Below are 17586 nucleotides of genomic sequence, written 5' to 3'. Positions count from 1 at the left end.
GAGTACCCTACTGGTCCCTAAACCGGGACAGAGAGGATATCACCAAATAGGCCAACACCACTAACAGCAAAAATCAGCCAATGGCCAAAAACAAAGGGCAGGGCCGGCGTCAGCATCCGGCGCACCCTGCAAGTGCCGGGGCTATGAGCAGGCGGGGCCCACTCGCCGTCGGCCACCCCTGCACGCTATGGGACCTGTGAGTGGAGGAGAGCGGTGTCAGCACCCACTCCCCCCCGGTTACTCAGGGCCCTGGCAGCTGGTTTTACAATACTTACTTACTCTCCTCGTGCTTCCGCAGCAGCTCCGGTGTCTTCCGCGGCTGCTGCACTGTGACGTCTCAGGTCAGAGGGCACGGTGGCATCTTACCACCGCGCTCTCTCCTGAACCGTCACAGCGCAGAGCAGGAAGACACCGGCGACGATGAGGAGTCCGGAGCAGCAGCAGCAGGTGAGGAGAAGTGAGGTGAGTATTTGATTTTTTTTTTTTATGTATGGACGCATGGGACATTATATTGGGGGTGACATCCTGCATGGGGCATTATAAGGGGGGGAAAGTGACATCCTGTATGGGGCATTATATGGGAGGGAGTGACACCCTGCATGGGGCATTATATGGGGGGGGAGTGACATCCTGCAAGGGGCATTATATGGGGGGGTGACATCGTGCATGGGGCATTATATGGGGGGGAGTAACAACCTTCATGGGGCATTATATGAGGGGATAGTGACATCCTGAATGGGGCACTATATGGGGGGGAGTGACATCCTGCATGGGGTGGGGCATTATATGGGGGGAAGTGACATCCTGCATAGGGCATTATATGGGGGGGAAGTGACATCCTGCATGGGGCATTATATGGGAGGGAACAAGTGACATCCTGCATGGGGCATTATATGGGGGGGAAGTGATATCCTGCATGGGACATTATATGGGGAGGAAGTAAGATGCTGCATGGGGCATTATATGGGGGGAAGTGACATCCTGCATGGGGCATTATATGGGGGGAGAGGTGACAGTCTGCATGGGGCATTAAAAGGGGGGGAAGTGACATCCTGCATGGGGCATTAAAAGGGGGAGGAGTGGCTTCCTGCATGGGGCATTATATGGGGGGAGTTGCATCTTGCATGGGGCATTATATGGCTGGGAAGTGACATCCTGCATGGGACATTATATGGTGGGGAATTGGCATCCTGCATGGGGCATTATATGGGGGGAAGTGACATCCTGCATGGGGCATTATATGGGGGAGTGACTTCCTGCATGGGGCATTAAAAGGGGGGGGTGACATCCTGCATGGGGCATCAAAAGGGGGGGAGTGACATACTGAATGGGGCATTATAAGGGAGGGGGTGTGTGACATCCTGCATGGGGCATTAAAAGGGGGGTGGGTGACATCCTGCATGGGCCATCAAAAGGGGGGGAAGTGACATCCTGCATGGGGCATTAAAAGGGGGGAGTGACATCCTGCATGGGGCATTATAAGGGAGGGGAAGTGACATCCTGCATGGGAAATTATAAGGGAGGGGAAGTGACATCCTGCATGGGGCATTATAAGGGGGGGTGACATCCTTCATGGGGCATAAGGCATTAAAAGGGGGTTAAGTGAAATCCTGCATGGGGAATTATAAGGGAGGGGAGGTGTGACATCCTGCATGGGGCACTATAAGGTGGGGTGACATAATGCATGGGGCATTATAAGGAGGGTGACATCCTCCATGGGGCATTATATGTGGGGAACAGCCTTCATCGGGCATTATAAGGGGGGAACAGCCTGCGTGTGGGCATTATGTGGGGGGATATCCTGCATGAGGCATTATATGGGGGGAACAGCTTGCATTGGGCATTATAAGGGGGGAACATCCTGCATGGGGCATTATATGGGGGGAGAGGTGACATCCTGCAAGGGGCATTATATGGGGGGTAGTGACATCCTGCATAGGGCATTATATGGAGGGGAAGTGACATCCTACATGGGACATTATATGGGAGGGGGAGTGGCATCCTGCATGGGGCATTAAAAGGGGGGAGTGACATCCTGCATGGGGCATTATAAGGGAGGGGAAGAGACATCCTGCATGGGGCATCAAAAGGGGGGGAGTGACAACTGCATGGGGTATTATAAAGGAGGGTGTGTGTGACATCCTGCATGGGGCATTAAAAGGGGAGAAGTGACATCGTGCATGGGCATCAAAAAGGGGGGAGTGACATACTGCATGGGGCATTATAAGGGTGGGTTGTGTGACATCCTGCATGGGGCAGTAAAAGGGGGGAGTGATATCCTGCATGGGGCATTATATGGGGGGAGAGGTGACATCCTGCATGGGGCATTAAAAGGGGGGGAAGTGACATCCTGCATGGGGCATTAATAGGGGGAGGAGAGGCATCCTGCATGGGGCATTATATGGGGGGAGTGGCATCCTGCATGGGACATTATATGGGGGGAAGTGACATCTTGCATGGGGCATTATATGGGGGGAAGTGGCATCCTGCATGGGGCATTATATGGGGGGGAAGTGACATCCTGCATGGGGCATTATATGGGGGAGTGACATCCTGCATGGGGCATTAAAAGGGGGGGAAGTGACATCCTGCATGGGGCATCAAAAGGGGAGGGGGAGTGACATACTGCATGGGGCATTATAAGGGAGGGGGTGTGTAGCATCCTGCATGAGGCATTAAAAGGGGGGAAGTGACATCCTGCATGGGGCATTAAAAGGGGGGAAGTGACATCCTGCATGGGGCATTAAAATGGGGGCAGAGACATCCTGCATGGGACATTATAAAGGAGGGGGGTGGGTGACATCCTGCATGGGGCATTAAAAGGGGGGAAGTGACATCCTGCATGAGGCATTATATGGGGGAGTGATATCCTGCATGGGGCATTATAAGGGAGGTGGTTGTGACATCCTGCATGGGGTATTAAAAGGAGGGGGAGTGACATCCTGCATGGGGCATCAAAGGGGGTGACATACTGCATGGGGAATTGTAAGGGAGGGGGTGTGTGACATCCTTCATGGGGCATTAAGAGGGGGTGAAGTGACATCCTGCATGGGGCACTATAAGGAGGGGAAGTGACATCCTGCATGGGGAATCAAAAGGGGAGGGGGAGTGACATACTACATGGGGCATTATAAGGAAGGGGGTGTGTGACATCCTACATGGGGCATTAAAAGGGGGGAGTGACATCCTGCATGGGGCATTAAAAGGGGGGAGTGACATCCTGCATGGGGCATTAAAAGGGGTGGAGTGACATCCTGAATGGGGCATTATAAGGGAGGGGAAGTGACATCCTGCATGGGGCATCAAAGGGGGGGGGTGACAACTGCATGGGGTATTATAAAGGAGGGGGTGTGTGACATCCTGCATGGGCATCAAAAGTGGGAGAGTGACATACTGCATGGGGCGTTATAAGGGTGGGGTGTTTGACATCCTGCATGGGGCATTAAAAGGGGGGGAGAGATATCCTGCAGGGAGCATTATATGGGGGGAGAGGTGACATCCTGCATGGGGCATTAAAAGGGGGGGGAAGTGACATCCTGCATGGGGCATTAATAGGGGGAGGAGAGGCATCCTGCATGGGGCATTATATGGGGGGGAGTGGCATCCTGCATGGGGCATTATATGGGGTAGAAGTGACATCTTGCATGGGGCATTATATGGGGCGAAGTGGCATCCTGCATGGGGCATTATATGGGGGGGAAGTGACATCCTGCATGGAACATTATATGGGGGGGGAATTGGCATCCTGCATTGGGGCATTATATGGGGGGAAGTGACATCCTGCATGGGGCATTATATGGGGCAGTGACATCCTGCATGGGGCATTAAAAGGGGGGGAAGTGACATCCTGCATGGGGCATCAAAAGGGGAGGGGGAGTGACATACTGCATCGGGCATTATAAGGGAGGGGCTGTGTGACATCCTGCATGAGGCATTAAAAGGGGGGGAAGTGTCATCCTGCATGGGGCATTAAAAGGGGGGCAGTGACATCCTGCAAAGGACATTATAAGGGAGGGGGGAGTGACATCCTACATGGGGCATTAAAAGGCGGGGAAGTGACATCCTGCATGAGGCATTATATGGGGGAGTGATATCCTGTTTGGGGCATTAAAAGGGGGGGAAGTGACATCCTGCATGGGGCATCAAAATGTCGGGAGTGACGTACTGCATGGGGCATTATAAGGGAGGGGGTGTGACATCCTGCATGGGGCATTAAAAGGAGGGGGAGTGACATCCGGCATGGGGCATTAAAAGGGGGGAGTGACATCCTGCATGGGGCATTATTAGGGAGGGGAAGTGACATCCTGCATGGGGCATCAAAGGGGGGTGACATACTGCATGGGGAATTGTAAGGGAGGGAGTGTGTGACATCCTGCATGGGGCATTAAGAGGGGTCGAACTGAAATCCTGCATGGGGCATTAAAAGGGGCGAAGTGACATCCTGCATGGGGCATTGTAAGGGAGGAGAAGTGACATCCTCCATGGGGCATCAAAAGGGGGGGGGGAGTGACATACTGCATGGGGCATTATAAGGGAGAGGGTGTGTGACAACCTACATGGGGCATTAAAAGGGGGGAAGTGACATCCTGCATGGGGCATTAAAAGGGGGGGAGTGACATCCTGCATGGGGCATTAAAAGGGGTGGAGTGACATCCTGCATGGGGCATAATAAGGGAGGGGAAGTGACATCCTGCATGGGACATCAAAGGGGGGGAGTGACAACTGCATGCGGTATTATAAAGGAGGGTGTCTGTGACATCCTGCATGGGGCATTAAAAGGGGTGAAGTGACATCCTGCATGGGCATCAAAAGGGGGGGGAGTGACATACTGCATGGGGCATTATAAGGGTGGGGTGTGTGACATCCTGCATGGGGCATTAAAAGGGGGGGAGTGATATCCTGCATGGGGCATTATATGGGGGGAGAAGTGACATCCTGCATGGGGCATTAAAAGGGGGGGAAGTGACATCCTGCATTGGGCATTAATAGGGGGAGGAGAGGCATCCTGCAAGGGGCATTATATGGGGGGGAGTGGCATCCTGCATGGGGCATTATATGGGGAGGAGTGACATCTTGCATGGGGCATTATATGGGGGGAAGTGGCATCTTGCATGGGGCATTATATGGGGGGGAAGTGACATCCTGCATGGGGCATTATATGGGGGGAATTGGCATCCTGCATGGGGCATTATATGGGGGGAAGTGACATCCTGCATGGGGCATTACATGGGGGAGTGACATCCTGCATGGGGCATTAAAAGGGGGGGAAGTGACATCCTGCATGGGGCATCAAAAGGGGAGGGGGAGTGACATACTGCATGGGGCATTATAAGGGAGGGGGTGTGTGACATCCTGCATGGGGCATTAAAAGGAGGGGGAGTGACATCCTGTATGGGGCATTAAAAGGGGGGAGTGACATCCTGCATGGGGCATTATTAGGGAGGGGAAGTGACATCCTGCATGGGGCATCAAAGGGGTGGGTGACATACTGCATGGGGAATTGTAAGGGAGGGGGTGTGTGACATCCTGCATGGGGCATTAAGAGTGGGCATACTGACATCCTGCATGAGGCATTAAAAGGGGGGGAAGTGACATCCTGCATGGGGCATTAAAAGGGGGGAAGTGACATCCTGCATGGGGCATTAAAAGGGTGGCTGTGACATCCTGCATGGGACATTATAAGGGAGGGGGGAGTGACATCCTGTATGGGGCATTAAAAGGGGGGGAAGTGACATCCTGCATGAGGCATTATATGGAGGAGTGACATCCTGCATGGGGCATTAAAAGGGGGGGAAGTGACATCCTGCATGTGGCATCAAAAGGGGGGAGTGACGTACTGCATGGGGCATTATAAGGGATGGGGGTGTGACATCCTGCATGGGGCATTAAAAGGAGGGGGAGTGACATCCTGCATGGGGCATTAAAAGGGTGGAGTGACATCCTGCATGGGGCATTATTAGGGAGGGGAAGTGACATCCTGCATGGGGCATCAAAGGGGTGGGTGACATACTGCATGGGGAATTGTAAGGGAGGGGGTGTGTGGCATCCTGCATGGGGCATTAAGAGGGGGCGAAGTGACATCCTGCATGGGGCATTATAAGGGGGGGAAGTGACATCCTGCATGGGGCATTATAAGGGAGGGTAAGTGACATCCTGCATGGGGCATCAAAAGGGGAGGGGGAGTGACATACTGCATGGGGCATTATAAGGCAGGGGGTGTGTGACATCCTACATGGGGCATTAAAGGGGGAAAGTGACATCCTGCATGGGGCATTAAAAGGGGTGGAGTGACATCCTGCATGGGGCATTAAAAGGGGTGGAGTGACATCCTGCATGGGGCATTATAAGGGAGGGGAAGTGACATCCTGCATGGGGCATCAAAGGGGGGGGTGACATACTGCATGGGGCATTGTAAGGGAGGGGGTGTGTGACATCCTGCATGGGGCATTTAGAGGGAGTGAAGTGGCATCCTGCATGGGGCATTATAAGGGGGAAGTGACATCCTGCATGGGGCATTATAAGGGAGGGTAAGTGACATCATGCCTGGGGCATTATATGAGATAGGGAAAGGGGAAAGTTGGAAAAGTGTGGATATAAGAAAATTAAAATACATAAACTTTATTGATTAGTTAAAATCCTATAAATGTGAAATTACTCATGCATCTATAGATGCATATAAGGTAACCACTTACTAGTTGAAAAAGTGGTACCCACTAATAGATCTGGCTGGATGTAGTGTAGGGCAAATATGGGACACCTCAGTCAAGTCCCTCTAATGTAGGACTGAGGTTATATATATATATTAACCCCATATATTGGAATAGCCTAAATATGAATGTCAGGTGGAACAACTAAAGACACATATAGTTGCTATAATAGCAAAATGTACATGTATCGATCTGCCATAGGGCATTACTATTCACCACCTGACAGACATATATATGTATATATGTATAGGCTCGCTTAAATCCAGTTGTTTTAAATATTAACAGTGGGAGATGTCAGAAATCAGCACTCGCCTTCTGTTCAATCACACAATTGCACAGTACGTGCATTTAGGCTGCTATTAATGAGCCGGCACTGTTCAAAATCATTAGCAGGAGGAGATCACACTGACAAGCGATTGTCTCCTCTGCCACACTGAGGGGCCGTCCGCTGCACCGAGCGGCTCCTCACATGTCAGAGGTTAACGATCACACTGTGATTCAGCCTGTCCAGCTGTACAATTGATCGCCCGAGTGAGGAATAATATATTATCCCCTGTCTCATTCTCTGCACGCACGTGCCGGCATGCCCAGCACAAACAGCTGATCGCTGCAGTGTTGAGCAGTCCGCTGTCTCGTAGCTGCACACGTGTTTGATGTGTCCGACTCAAACAGCCGAACACTGCGGCTATACTCTATATGATCCGCTACAGCTAAGGGTGCTGACACAGTTCTCCCTTATTATAATGCTGCCATATTATGCATATTCCTAGGGTAGATTCTCATTCCCCCCTACACTATCATGCAGCTCAGATAAATTCCCTGACGCGCGTTTCGCCGGTATACCGGCTTTTTCCTAAGGGTGAGGTCGGCCTCCAACTCCGGATCTTTATACCATCCAAAGTGATTGACATGAGTATCGACCAATCATATTATGTTAATCAAAAGAAAAAAACAAACATTTCCTTTCTCTAAATCAAATGATTCTTATGTGTATAAATCATATTATTTGAACAATATTAGGACAGGCAAATTGTCCATTTGTATAAATTATAGAAGTAACACAAAAGGAAGAACAATGTGAGTATGATTCGAGACATTAATATTCTAGAAATCAGTACTCATACTTTACAATTGATTGATCTTTCAAAATTGAATATATTTGGAGTAGCTCCTCTAGATAAATTCCCAGAGAGATGAAAAAGAGGGAGATATAGTATGTAGGGAATAATTAGAAGAGGAAGATTTGAAATAGAAATTATTCAGATCTCATTATAGATTATATTCATAATTACTATCAGTTTTACTTTGTGTCTCTCGTTGTTACAAATGACACTTATTTCCATGTATTCCCTATTATGTTAAAGAGTATATGGACTATGATGTACATGTCCCACATACCATCAAAAAAGAGAGAAGGATTTTTAATAAGGTTTTAATTACAAAAAGCATCCAAAATTGAAGATCTCATTTAATCCGTGTGGATTCACAGAATTACATCTAAAAATCCACTCACTTTCTTTTTTCAAAAGCATGGAATCCAAATCTCCGCCTCTATTGTCCAATTTTATTTGACAAATTGCCCAACCTTTCAGATCTTTCCATTGTGATTGATGTTTCATTTTGAAATGTCTAGCAATCGGTGTTGGGGTAAATAATTTCCCCTGTTCCTGACTTCTCTTCTCGTCCCTATCATAATTAACAATGCTTTGAATATGTTCCCTTATTCGGGTTCTCAGATCCCTTATTGTTTTCCCAACATATTTAAGCCCACAGGTACATTCAAGGCAATAAACTACCCCACTGGTGGCACAATTAATATGTTGGTAAATTGTATATTTCTTCCCAAAGGCATCCATGAACCATTTTCTAGGAACCAAAACCCGACATGCCTTACACATTTTGCATGGGAAAAAAACGGGATCTCTTGTTCTTATGGACACATTGTCCCTCTTAAAATGACTAGATACTAGAAAACTTGAAATTGAAGTACTTTTTCTATACCCAGAAGATGCTCGTGATGTTACACAATTTCTCAAATCCACATCTGATCGAATGATGTCCCAATGTTTATTAAGAATATCCAGCATCGTTTGCCATTCATCGTGAAATTCTGTAATGAATCTCACGACATTATTGTCATCTCTATTTTTCTTCTTAGGGACCAGGAGCTCATTTCTCTCCACTCTTAGGGCATAATTATATGCCTTTTTAATCATTCTCCCTGAGTAGCTTCTCTCCAGGAGTCTAAGTTTCAGTTCTCGAGCCTGTTCTTTAAAAAGCTCAAAAGTTGAGCAGTTCCGTCGTAAGCGTAGAAATTCTCCTTTCGGAATTGCTCTAATAGTACTGATCGAATGGGCACTTTTGGCATCCAAGATGCTATTGGTAGACGTCTCTTTCCTATACAAATCAGTTTGCACTAAATTATTTACATCTCTTTGAATCATTATATCTAGGAAGGGGATCTTTTGCCTGTGGAGAGCCAGTGTAAGTTTTAAATTGAGGGAATTGTTATTCAGTATGTTTATAAATTCATGTAATTTATCTTCCGTTCCCCTCCACAATATCAGCACGTCATCTATATAACGTTTCCAAGTTACGATACAATCCACATATGTTGACATATCTTCGGCAAAAACTATCTCCTCCTCCCACCATCCTAGATATAGATTGGCGAATGTAGGTGCTACGGCCGCACCCATCGCGGTGCCCCGCGTTTGAAGATAGATGCGGCCATCGAAGAGAAAGAAATTACGCTTCAGAGTAAATTTCAAAAGATCAAGAACAAACTCTTTCCGTGTAGAGTTATATTCTTGATCCTTATTAAGAAAAAATTCCACTGCTTTACAGCCCATCCCCTGATCTATGCTCGTATAGAGACTCTCTACATCACAAGTAACAAATATTTCCTGTTCTTCCATTTGATAGCCCTCTAATTCCTGTAGAATCTGCATAGTGTCTCTGGTATAGGAGGGAAGATCGTAAACATATCCCCTTAATTCTTGATCAAGCCATTGATTGGCTTTTTCTGTCAAGTTCCCTATACCAGAGACAATAGGCCTACCAGGTGGGCTTTCAAGACTCTTATGGACCTTAGGGAGCATGTAGAATGTTGCCACTCTAGGATTCTTAACTGAAAGAAAGTCCTTCTCATGTTTTAAAATTGCTCCACTGTCCCAGCCCTGTTGTATAATCTGTCTATACTCATCCAAAAATTGCTCTGTGGGATCACTCCAAAGGGGTCTATAGCATTGTTTATTCATCAGCTGTTTTTTGGCTTCTTGGATATATTTATCCTTTGGCCAAATGACAATGTTACCACCCTTGTCGCTAGATTTAAAAACGACATCATCCCAACTTTTCAATTCATCAATACTCTCTCTATATTTCAAATTAATTGGAGAGCTAGCCATTCTTTCTGGCAGAGCCAATATATCTCGAGAGACAAGATCCACAAAGACCTGTACCGCAGGGCATGTTTGTAAAGAGGGCATATTAGTGGATTTCGGTTCCATAATCTTTTTCTCCCATTTACATCCTTCCCGGTTATATTCCAGATTAATTGCTTCTTGAGAGTTATCAGTATCCAACTCTTCCAAAATTTCCAATACCTGTCGTTCTTGACTGGATAAGTCAGAGGGGTCTACATTTTCTTGTGTTGTGGTGAAATCATGGTGTTTTTGTGCAAAGATCTTTTTATAGATTAATTTGCGTCCAAAGAGATGTAAATCCCTAATGATATGACATTTGTTAAGACGTGTTGGCAAACAGAAGTTAAGTCCTTTTTTGAGGATATTCATCTGTGCATCTGTAATCACATGGTCTGACAGATTGATTATCCTCAGGGAACTAGCATTATTTCGCTCTGTTATTTCCTCCTGTTCCTGTTTTTCGCTGAACCTCTGAAGCCCCACCGTCCTCGATCGCGTAAAAAAGGCATATCGGGATTATAATTGCCCATCGGTTCAGTTCTACCACTCCTACCAGGGACTTCTTCTGTATCAGAGTCTGAAATGTTACTATTTTCTGCATCTGTCCCCGAGAATTCTCTCCTAAAATCGTCTGCTTTCCTAGTCCCAGATTTAGCTAATCTCTGCGATTGTTTTCTACCCCAGATATAAACCTGTCCTTTATTGAGGTCAGATTTATCCCTCAAATACTTTCTTCTTTTACGTGTCTTAATCTTGACCTCTACTTTGTCAACATATACCATGGTCTGTTTAAAGCCCTCCTCAAATTCTAATTTTCCTTCCATCTTGTCCATTATAGGAGCATTATAATAAGGGAGAACTGTGTCAGCACCCTTAGCTGTAGCGGATCATATAGAGTATAGCCGCAGTGTTCGGCTGTTTGAGTCGGACACATCAAACAGGTGTGCAGCTACGAGACAGCGGACTGCTCAACACTGCAGCGATCAGCTGTTTGTCCTGGGCATGCCGGCACGTGCGTGCAGAGAATGAGACAGGGGATAATATATTATTCCTCACTCGGGCGATCAATTGTACAGCTGGACAGGCTGAATCACAGTGTGATCGTTAACCTCTGACATGTGAGGAGCCGCTCGGTGCAGCGGACGGCCCCTCAGTGTGGCAGAGGAGACAATCGCTTGTCAGTGTGATCTCCTCCTGCTAATGATTTTGAACAGTGCTGGCTCATTAATAGCAGCCTAAATGCACGTACTGTGCAATTGTGTGATTGAACAGAAGGCGAGTGCTGATTTCTGACATCTCCCACTGTTAATATTTAAAACAACTGGATTTAAGCGAGCCTATACATATATACATATATATGTCTGTCAGGTGGTGAATAGTAATGCCCTATGGCAGATTGATACATGTACATTTTGCTATTATAGCAACTATATGTGTCTTTAGTTGTTCCACCTGACATTCATATTTAGGCTATTCCAATATATGGGGTTAATATATATATATAACCTCGGTCCTACATTAGAGGGACTTGACTGAGGTGTCCCATAATTTGCCCTACACTACATCCAGCCAGATCTATTAGTGGGTACCACTTTTTCAACTAGTAAGTGGTTACCTTATATGCATCTATAGATGCATGAGTAATTTCACATTTATAGGATTTTAACTAATCAATAAAGTTTATGTATTTTAATTTTCTTATATCCACACTTTTCCAACTTTCCCCTTTCCCTATCTCATATGACTACTTTGGTGGTGTACACCTGTGGATATAGATCTGATGAGAATAGACTATTCTTTTGATGCCTGGGGCATTATAAGGGTGGGGGGGTGACATCCTGCATGGGGCATTAAAAGGGGGGTAAGTGAAATCCTGCATGGGGAATTATAAGGGAGGGGGGGAGTGACTTCCTTCCTGCATAGGGCACTATAAGGTGGGGTGACATAATGCATGGGGCATTATAAGGAGGGTGACATCCTGCATGGGGCATTATAAGGGGGATGACATCCTGCATGGGGCATTATATGGGGGGAACAGCCTGCAAGGGCATTATATGGGGGGAGAGGAGACATCCTGCATGGGGCATTATATGGGGGGAAGTGGCATCCTGCATAGGGCATTATATGGAGCAGAAGTGACATGGGACATTATATGGGAGGGGGAGTGGCATTCTGCATGGGGCACTATATGGGGATAATTGACATCCTGCAATCCGGCATGGGGCATTAAAAGGGGGCGAGTGACATCCTGCATGGGGCATTAAAAGGGGGGGAAGTGACATCCTGCATGGGGCATTATAAGGGAGGGGAAGTGAAATCCTGCATGGGGCATCAAAAGGAGGGGAGTGACAACTGCATGGGGCATTATAAAGGAGGGGGGGTGACATCCTGCTTGGGGCATTAAAAGGGGGGAAGTGACATCCTGCATGGGCATCAAAAGGGGGGGAGTGACATACTTCATGGGGCATTATAAGGGAGGGGTGTGTGACATCCTGCATGGGGCATTAAAAGGAGGGGAGTGACATCCTGCATGGGGCATTCATTATAAGGGAGAGGAAGTGACATCCTGCATGGGGCATCAAAGGGGGGGGTGTGTGTGACATCCTGCATGGGGCATTAAAAGGAGGGAAGTGACATCCTGCATGGGGCATTGAAAGGGAGTGAGTGACATCCTACCTGGGGCATTATAAGGGGGGGAAGTGACATCCTGCATGGGGCATTATAAGGGGGGAGTGACATCCTGCATGGGACACTATATGGGGGTAGTGACATCCTGCATGGGGCATCAAAGGGTGGGTGACATACTGCATGGGGCATTGTAAGGGAGGGGGTGTGTGACATCCTGCATGGGGCATTTAGAGGGAGTGAAGTGGCATCCTGCATGGGGCATTATAAGGGGGAAGTGACATCCTGCATGGGGCATTATAAGGGAGGGTAAGTGACATCATGCCTGGGGCATTATAAGGGTGGGGGGGTGACATCCTGCATGGGGCATTAAAAGGGGGGTAAGTGAAATCCTGCATGGGGAATTATAAGGGAGGGGGGGAGTGACTTACTTCCTGCATAGGGCACTATAAGGTGGGGTGACATAATGCATGGGGCATTATAAGGAGGGTGACATCCTGCATGGGGCATTATAAGGGGGATGACATCCTGCATGGGGCATTATATGGGGGGAACAGCCTGCAAGGGCATTATATGGGGGGAGAGGTGACATCCTGCATGGGGCATTATATGGGGGGAAGTGGCATCCTGCATAGGGCATTATATGGAGGAGAAGTGACATCCTACATGGGACATTATATGGGAGGGGGAGTGGCATTCTGCATGGGGCACTATATGGGGATAATTGACATCCTGCAATCCGGCATGGGGCATTAAAAGGGGGCGAGTGACATCCTGCATGGGGCATTAAAAGGGGGGGAAGTGACATCCTGCATGGGGCATTATAAGGGAGGGGAAGTGAAATCCTGCATGGGGCATCAAAAGGAGGGGAGTGACAACTGCATGGGGCATTATAAAGGAGGGGGGGTGACATCCTGCTTGGGGCATTAAAAGGGGGGAAGTGACATCCTGCATGGGCATCAAAAGGGGGGGGAGTGACATACTTCATGGGGCATTATAAGGGAGGGGTGTGTGACATCCTGCATGGGGCATTAAAAGGGGGGGGAGTGACATCCTGCATGGGGCATTCATTATAAGGGAGAGGAAGTGACATCCTGCATGGGACATCAAAGGAGGGGGTGTGTGACATCCTGCATGGGGCATTAAAAGGAGGGAAGTGACATCCTGCATAGGGCATTGAAAGGGAGTGAGTGACATCCTACCTGGGGCATTATAAGGGGGGGAAGTGACATCCTGCATGGGGCATTATAAGGAGGGAGTGACATCCTGCATGGGACACTATATGGGGGTAGTGACATCCTGCATGGGGTGGGGCATTATATGGGGGGAAGTGACATCCTGCATAGGGCATTATATGGGGGGGAAAGTGACATCTTGCATGGGACATTATATGGGGGGGGGGCAAGTGACATCCTGCATGGGGCATTATATGGGGGGAGAAGTGATATCCTGCATGGGACATTATATGGGGAGGAAGTGACATCCTGCATGGGGCATTATATGGGGGGGAAGTGACATCCTGCATGGGGCATCAAAGGGGTGGGTGTGTGTGACATCCTGCATGGGGCATTAAAAGGGGGGAAGTGACATCCTGCATGGGGCATTAACAGGGGAGTGAGTGACATACTACCTGGGGCATTATAAGGGGGGGAAGTGACATCCTGCATGGGGCATTATATGGGAGGAAGTGACATCCTGCATAGGGCATTATATGGGGGGGAAAGTGACATCCTGCTTGGGACATTTTATGGGGGGGCAAGTGACATCCTGCATGGGGCATTATATGGGGGGAGAAGTGATATCCTGCAAGGGGTATTATATGGGGGGGGAGTGACATCCTTCATGTGACAATATTTGGGGGGGAATTGGCATCCTGCATGAGGCACTATATGGGGGAAGTGACATCCTGCATTGAGCATCAAAAGGGGGGGAGTGACATACTGCATGGGGCATTATAAGGGAGGGGGTGTGTGACATTCTGCATGTGGCATTAAAAGGGGGACAGTGACATCCTGCATGGGACATTATAAGGGGGGGTGACATCCTGCATGGGGCATTAAAAGGGGGGGTGACATCCAGCATGAGGCATTATATAGGGGAGTGACATCCTGCATGGGGCATCAAAAGGGGGGGAGTGACATACTGCATGGGGCATTATAATGGAGGGGGTGAGTGACATCCTGCATGGGGCATTATAAGGGAGGGTGTGTGTGACATCCTGCATGGGGCATTAAAAGGGGGGGAGTGACATCCTGCATGGGGCATTAAAAGGGAGGGAGTGACAACTTGCATGGGGCATTATAAGGGAGGGGAAGTAACATCCTGCATGGGGCATCAAAGGGGGAGTGACATACTGCATGGGGCATTGTAAGGGAGGGGGTGTGTGACATCCTGCATGGGGCATTAAGAGGGGGTGAAGTGACATCCTGCATGGGGCATTATAAGGGGGGGAGTGACATCCTGCATGGGGCATTATAAGGGAGAGGAAGTGACATCCTGCATTGGGCATTATAAGGGTAGGGTGGTTACATCCTGCATGGGGCATGGGGCATTAAAAAGGGGGGTAAGTGAAATCCTACATGGGGAATTATAAGGGAGGGGGTGGTGACATCCTGCATGGGGCACTATAAGATTGGGTGACATAATGCATGGGGCATTCTAAGGGAGGGGGTGAGTCACATCCTGCATGGGGCATTATAAGGGAGGGGAAGTGACAACCTGCATGGGGCATCAAAAGGGGAGGGGGAGTGACATACTGCATGGGGCATTATAAGGGAGGGGGTGTGTGACATCCTGCATGGGGCATTAAAAGAGGGGGAGTGACATCCTGCATGGGGCATTAAAAGGGGGGGAGTGACAACTAGCATGTGGCATTATAAGGGAGGGGAAGTAACATCCTGCATGGGGCACCAAAGGTGGAGTGACATACTGCATGGGGCATTGTAAGGGAGGGGGTGTGTGACATCCTGCATGGGGCATTAAGAAGAGGTGAAGTGACATCCTGCATGGGGCATTATAAGGGGGGAAGTGACAACCTGCATGGGGCATTATAAGGGAGGGGAAGTGACATCCTGCATGGGGCATTATAAGGGTGGGGTGGTTACATCCTGCATGGGGCATGGGGCATTAAAAAGGGGGGGTAAGTGAAATCCTACATGGGGAATTATAAGGGAGGGGGTGACATAATGCATGGGGCATTATAAGGGGGGATGACATCCTGCATGGGGCATTATATGGGGGGAACATCCTGCATCGGGCAATATAAGGGGGGAACATCCTGCATGGGGCATTATATGGGGGAGAGGTGACATCCTGCATGGGGCATTATATGGGGGGAAGTGGCATCCTGCATAGGGCATTATATGGAGGGGAAGTGACATCCTATATGGGACATTATATGGCAGGGGGAGTGGCATCCTGCATTGGGCACTATATGGCGGATAATTGACATCCTGCAATCCTGCATGGGGCATTAAAAGTGGGGAGTGACATCCTGAATGGGACATTATAAGGGGGGAGTGACATCCTGCATGGGGCTTTAAAAGGGGGCGAAGTGACATCCTGCATGGGTCATTATAAGGGAGGGGAAGTGACATCCTGCATGGGGCATCAAAAGGGGGTGGTGACAACTGCATGGGGTATTATAAAGGAGGGGGTGTGTGACATCCTGCATGGGGCATTAAAAGGGGGGAAGTGACATCCTGCATTGGCATCAAAAGGGGGGAGTGACATACTGCATGGGGCATTATAAGGGAGGGTGTGTGTGACATCCTGCATGGGGCATTAAAAGGGGGGGGAAGTGACATCCTGCATGGGGCATTAATAGGGGGGGAGTGACATCCTGCATGGGGCATTGTAAGGGGGGGAAGTGACATCCTGCATGGGGCATTATAAGGGGGGAGTGACATCCTGCATGGGGCACTATATAGGGGGAGTGACATCCTGCATGGGGTGGGGCATAATACGGGGGGAAGTGACATCCTGCATAGGGCAATATATGGGGGGGAAAGTGACATCCTGCATGGGGCATTATATGGGGGGGACAAGTGACATCCTGCATGGGGCATTATATTGGGGGAGAAGTAATATCCTACATGGGACATTATATGGGGCGGAAGTGACATCCTGCATGGGGCATTATATGGGGGGAAATGACATCCTGCATGGGGCATTATATGGGGGGAGAGGTGACATCCTGCATGGGGCATTAAAAGGGGGGGAAGTGGCATCCTGCATGGGGTATTATATGGGGGGGAAGTGACATCCTGCATAGGACATTATATGGGGGGGAATTGGCATCCTGCATGAGGCATTATATGTGGGGAAGTGACATCCTGCATGGGGCATTATATGAAGGAGTGACATCCTGCAATGGGCATTAAAAGGGGGGGAAGTGACATCCTGCATGGGGCATCAAAAGGGGGGGAGTGAAATACCGCATGGGTCATTATAAGGGAGGGGGGGTGACATCCTGCATGAGGCATTAAAAGGGGGGGAAGTGACATCCTGCATGGGTCATTATAAGGGAGGGGAAGTCACATCCTGCATGGGGCATCAAAAGAGGGGGGTGACAACTTCATGGGGTATTATAAAGGAGGGGGGGTGTGACATCCTGCATGGGGCATTAAAAGGGGGGAAGTGACATCCTGCATTGGCTTCAAAAGGGGGGTGTGGAGTGACATACTGCATGGGGCACTATAAGGGAGGGGGTGTGTGACATCCTGCATGGGGCATTAAAAGTGGGGGAAGTGACATCCTGCATGGGGCATTAAAAGTGGGGGAGTGACATTCGGCATGGGGCATTGTAAGGGGGGAAGTGACATCCT

Source organism: Phyllobates terribilis, unplaced genomic scaffold (assembly GCF_046119375.1).
Source record: "Phyllobates terribilis strain yellow unplaced genomic scaffold, ASM4611937v1 Scaffold_3__8_contigs__length_932513732, whole genome shotgun sequence".
Classification (NCBI taxonomy): Eukaryota; Metazoa; Chordata; class Amphibia; order Anura; family Dendrobatidae; genus Phyllobates; species Phyllobates terribilis.
This window is presented reverse-complemented; position numbering follows the sequence as displayed.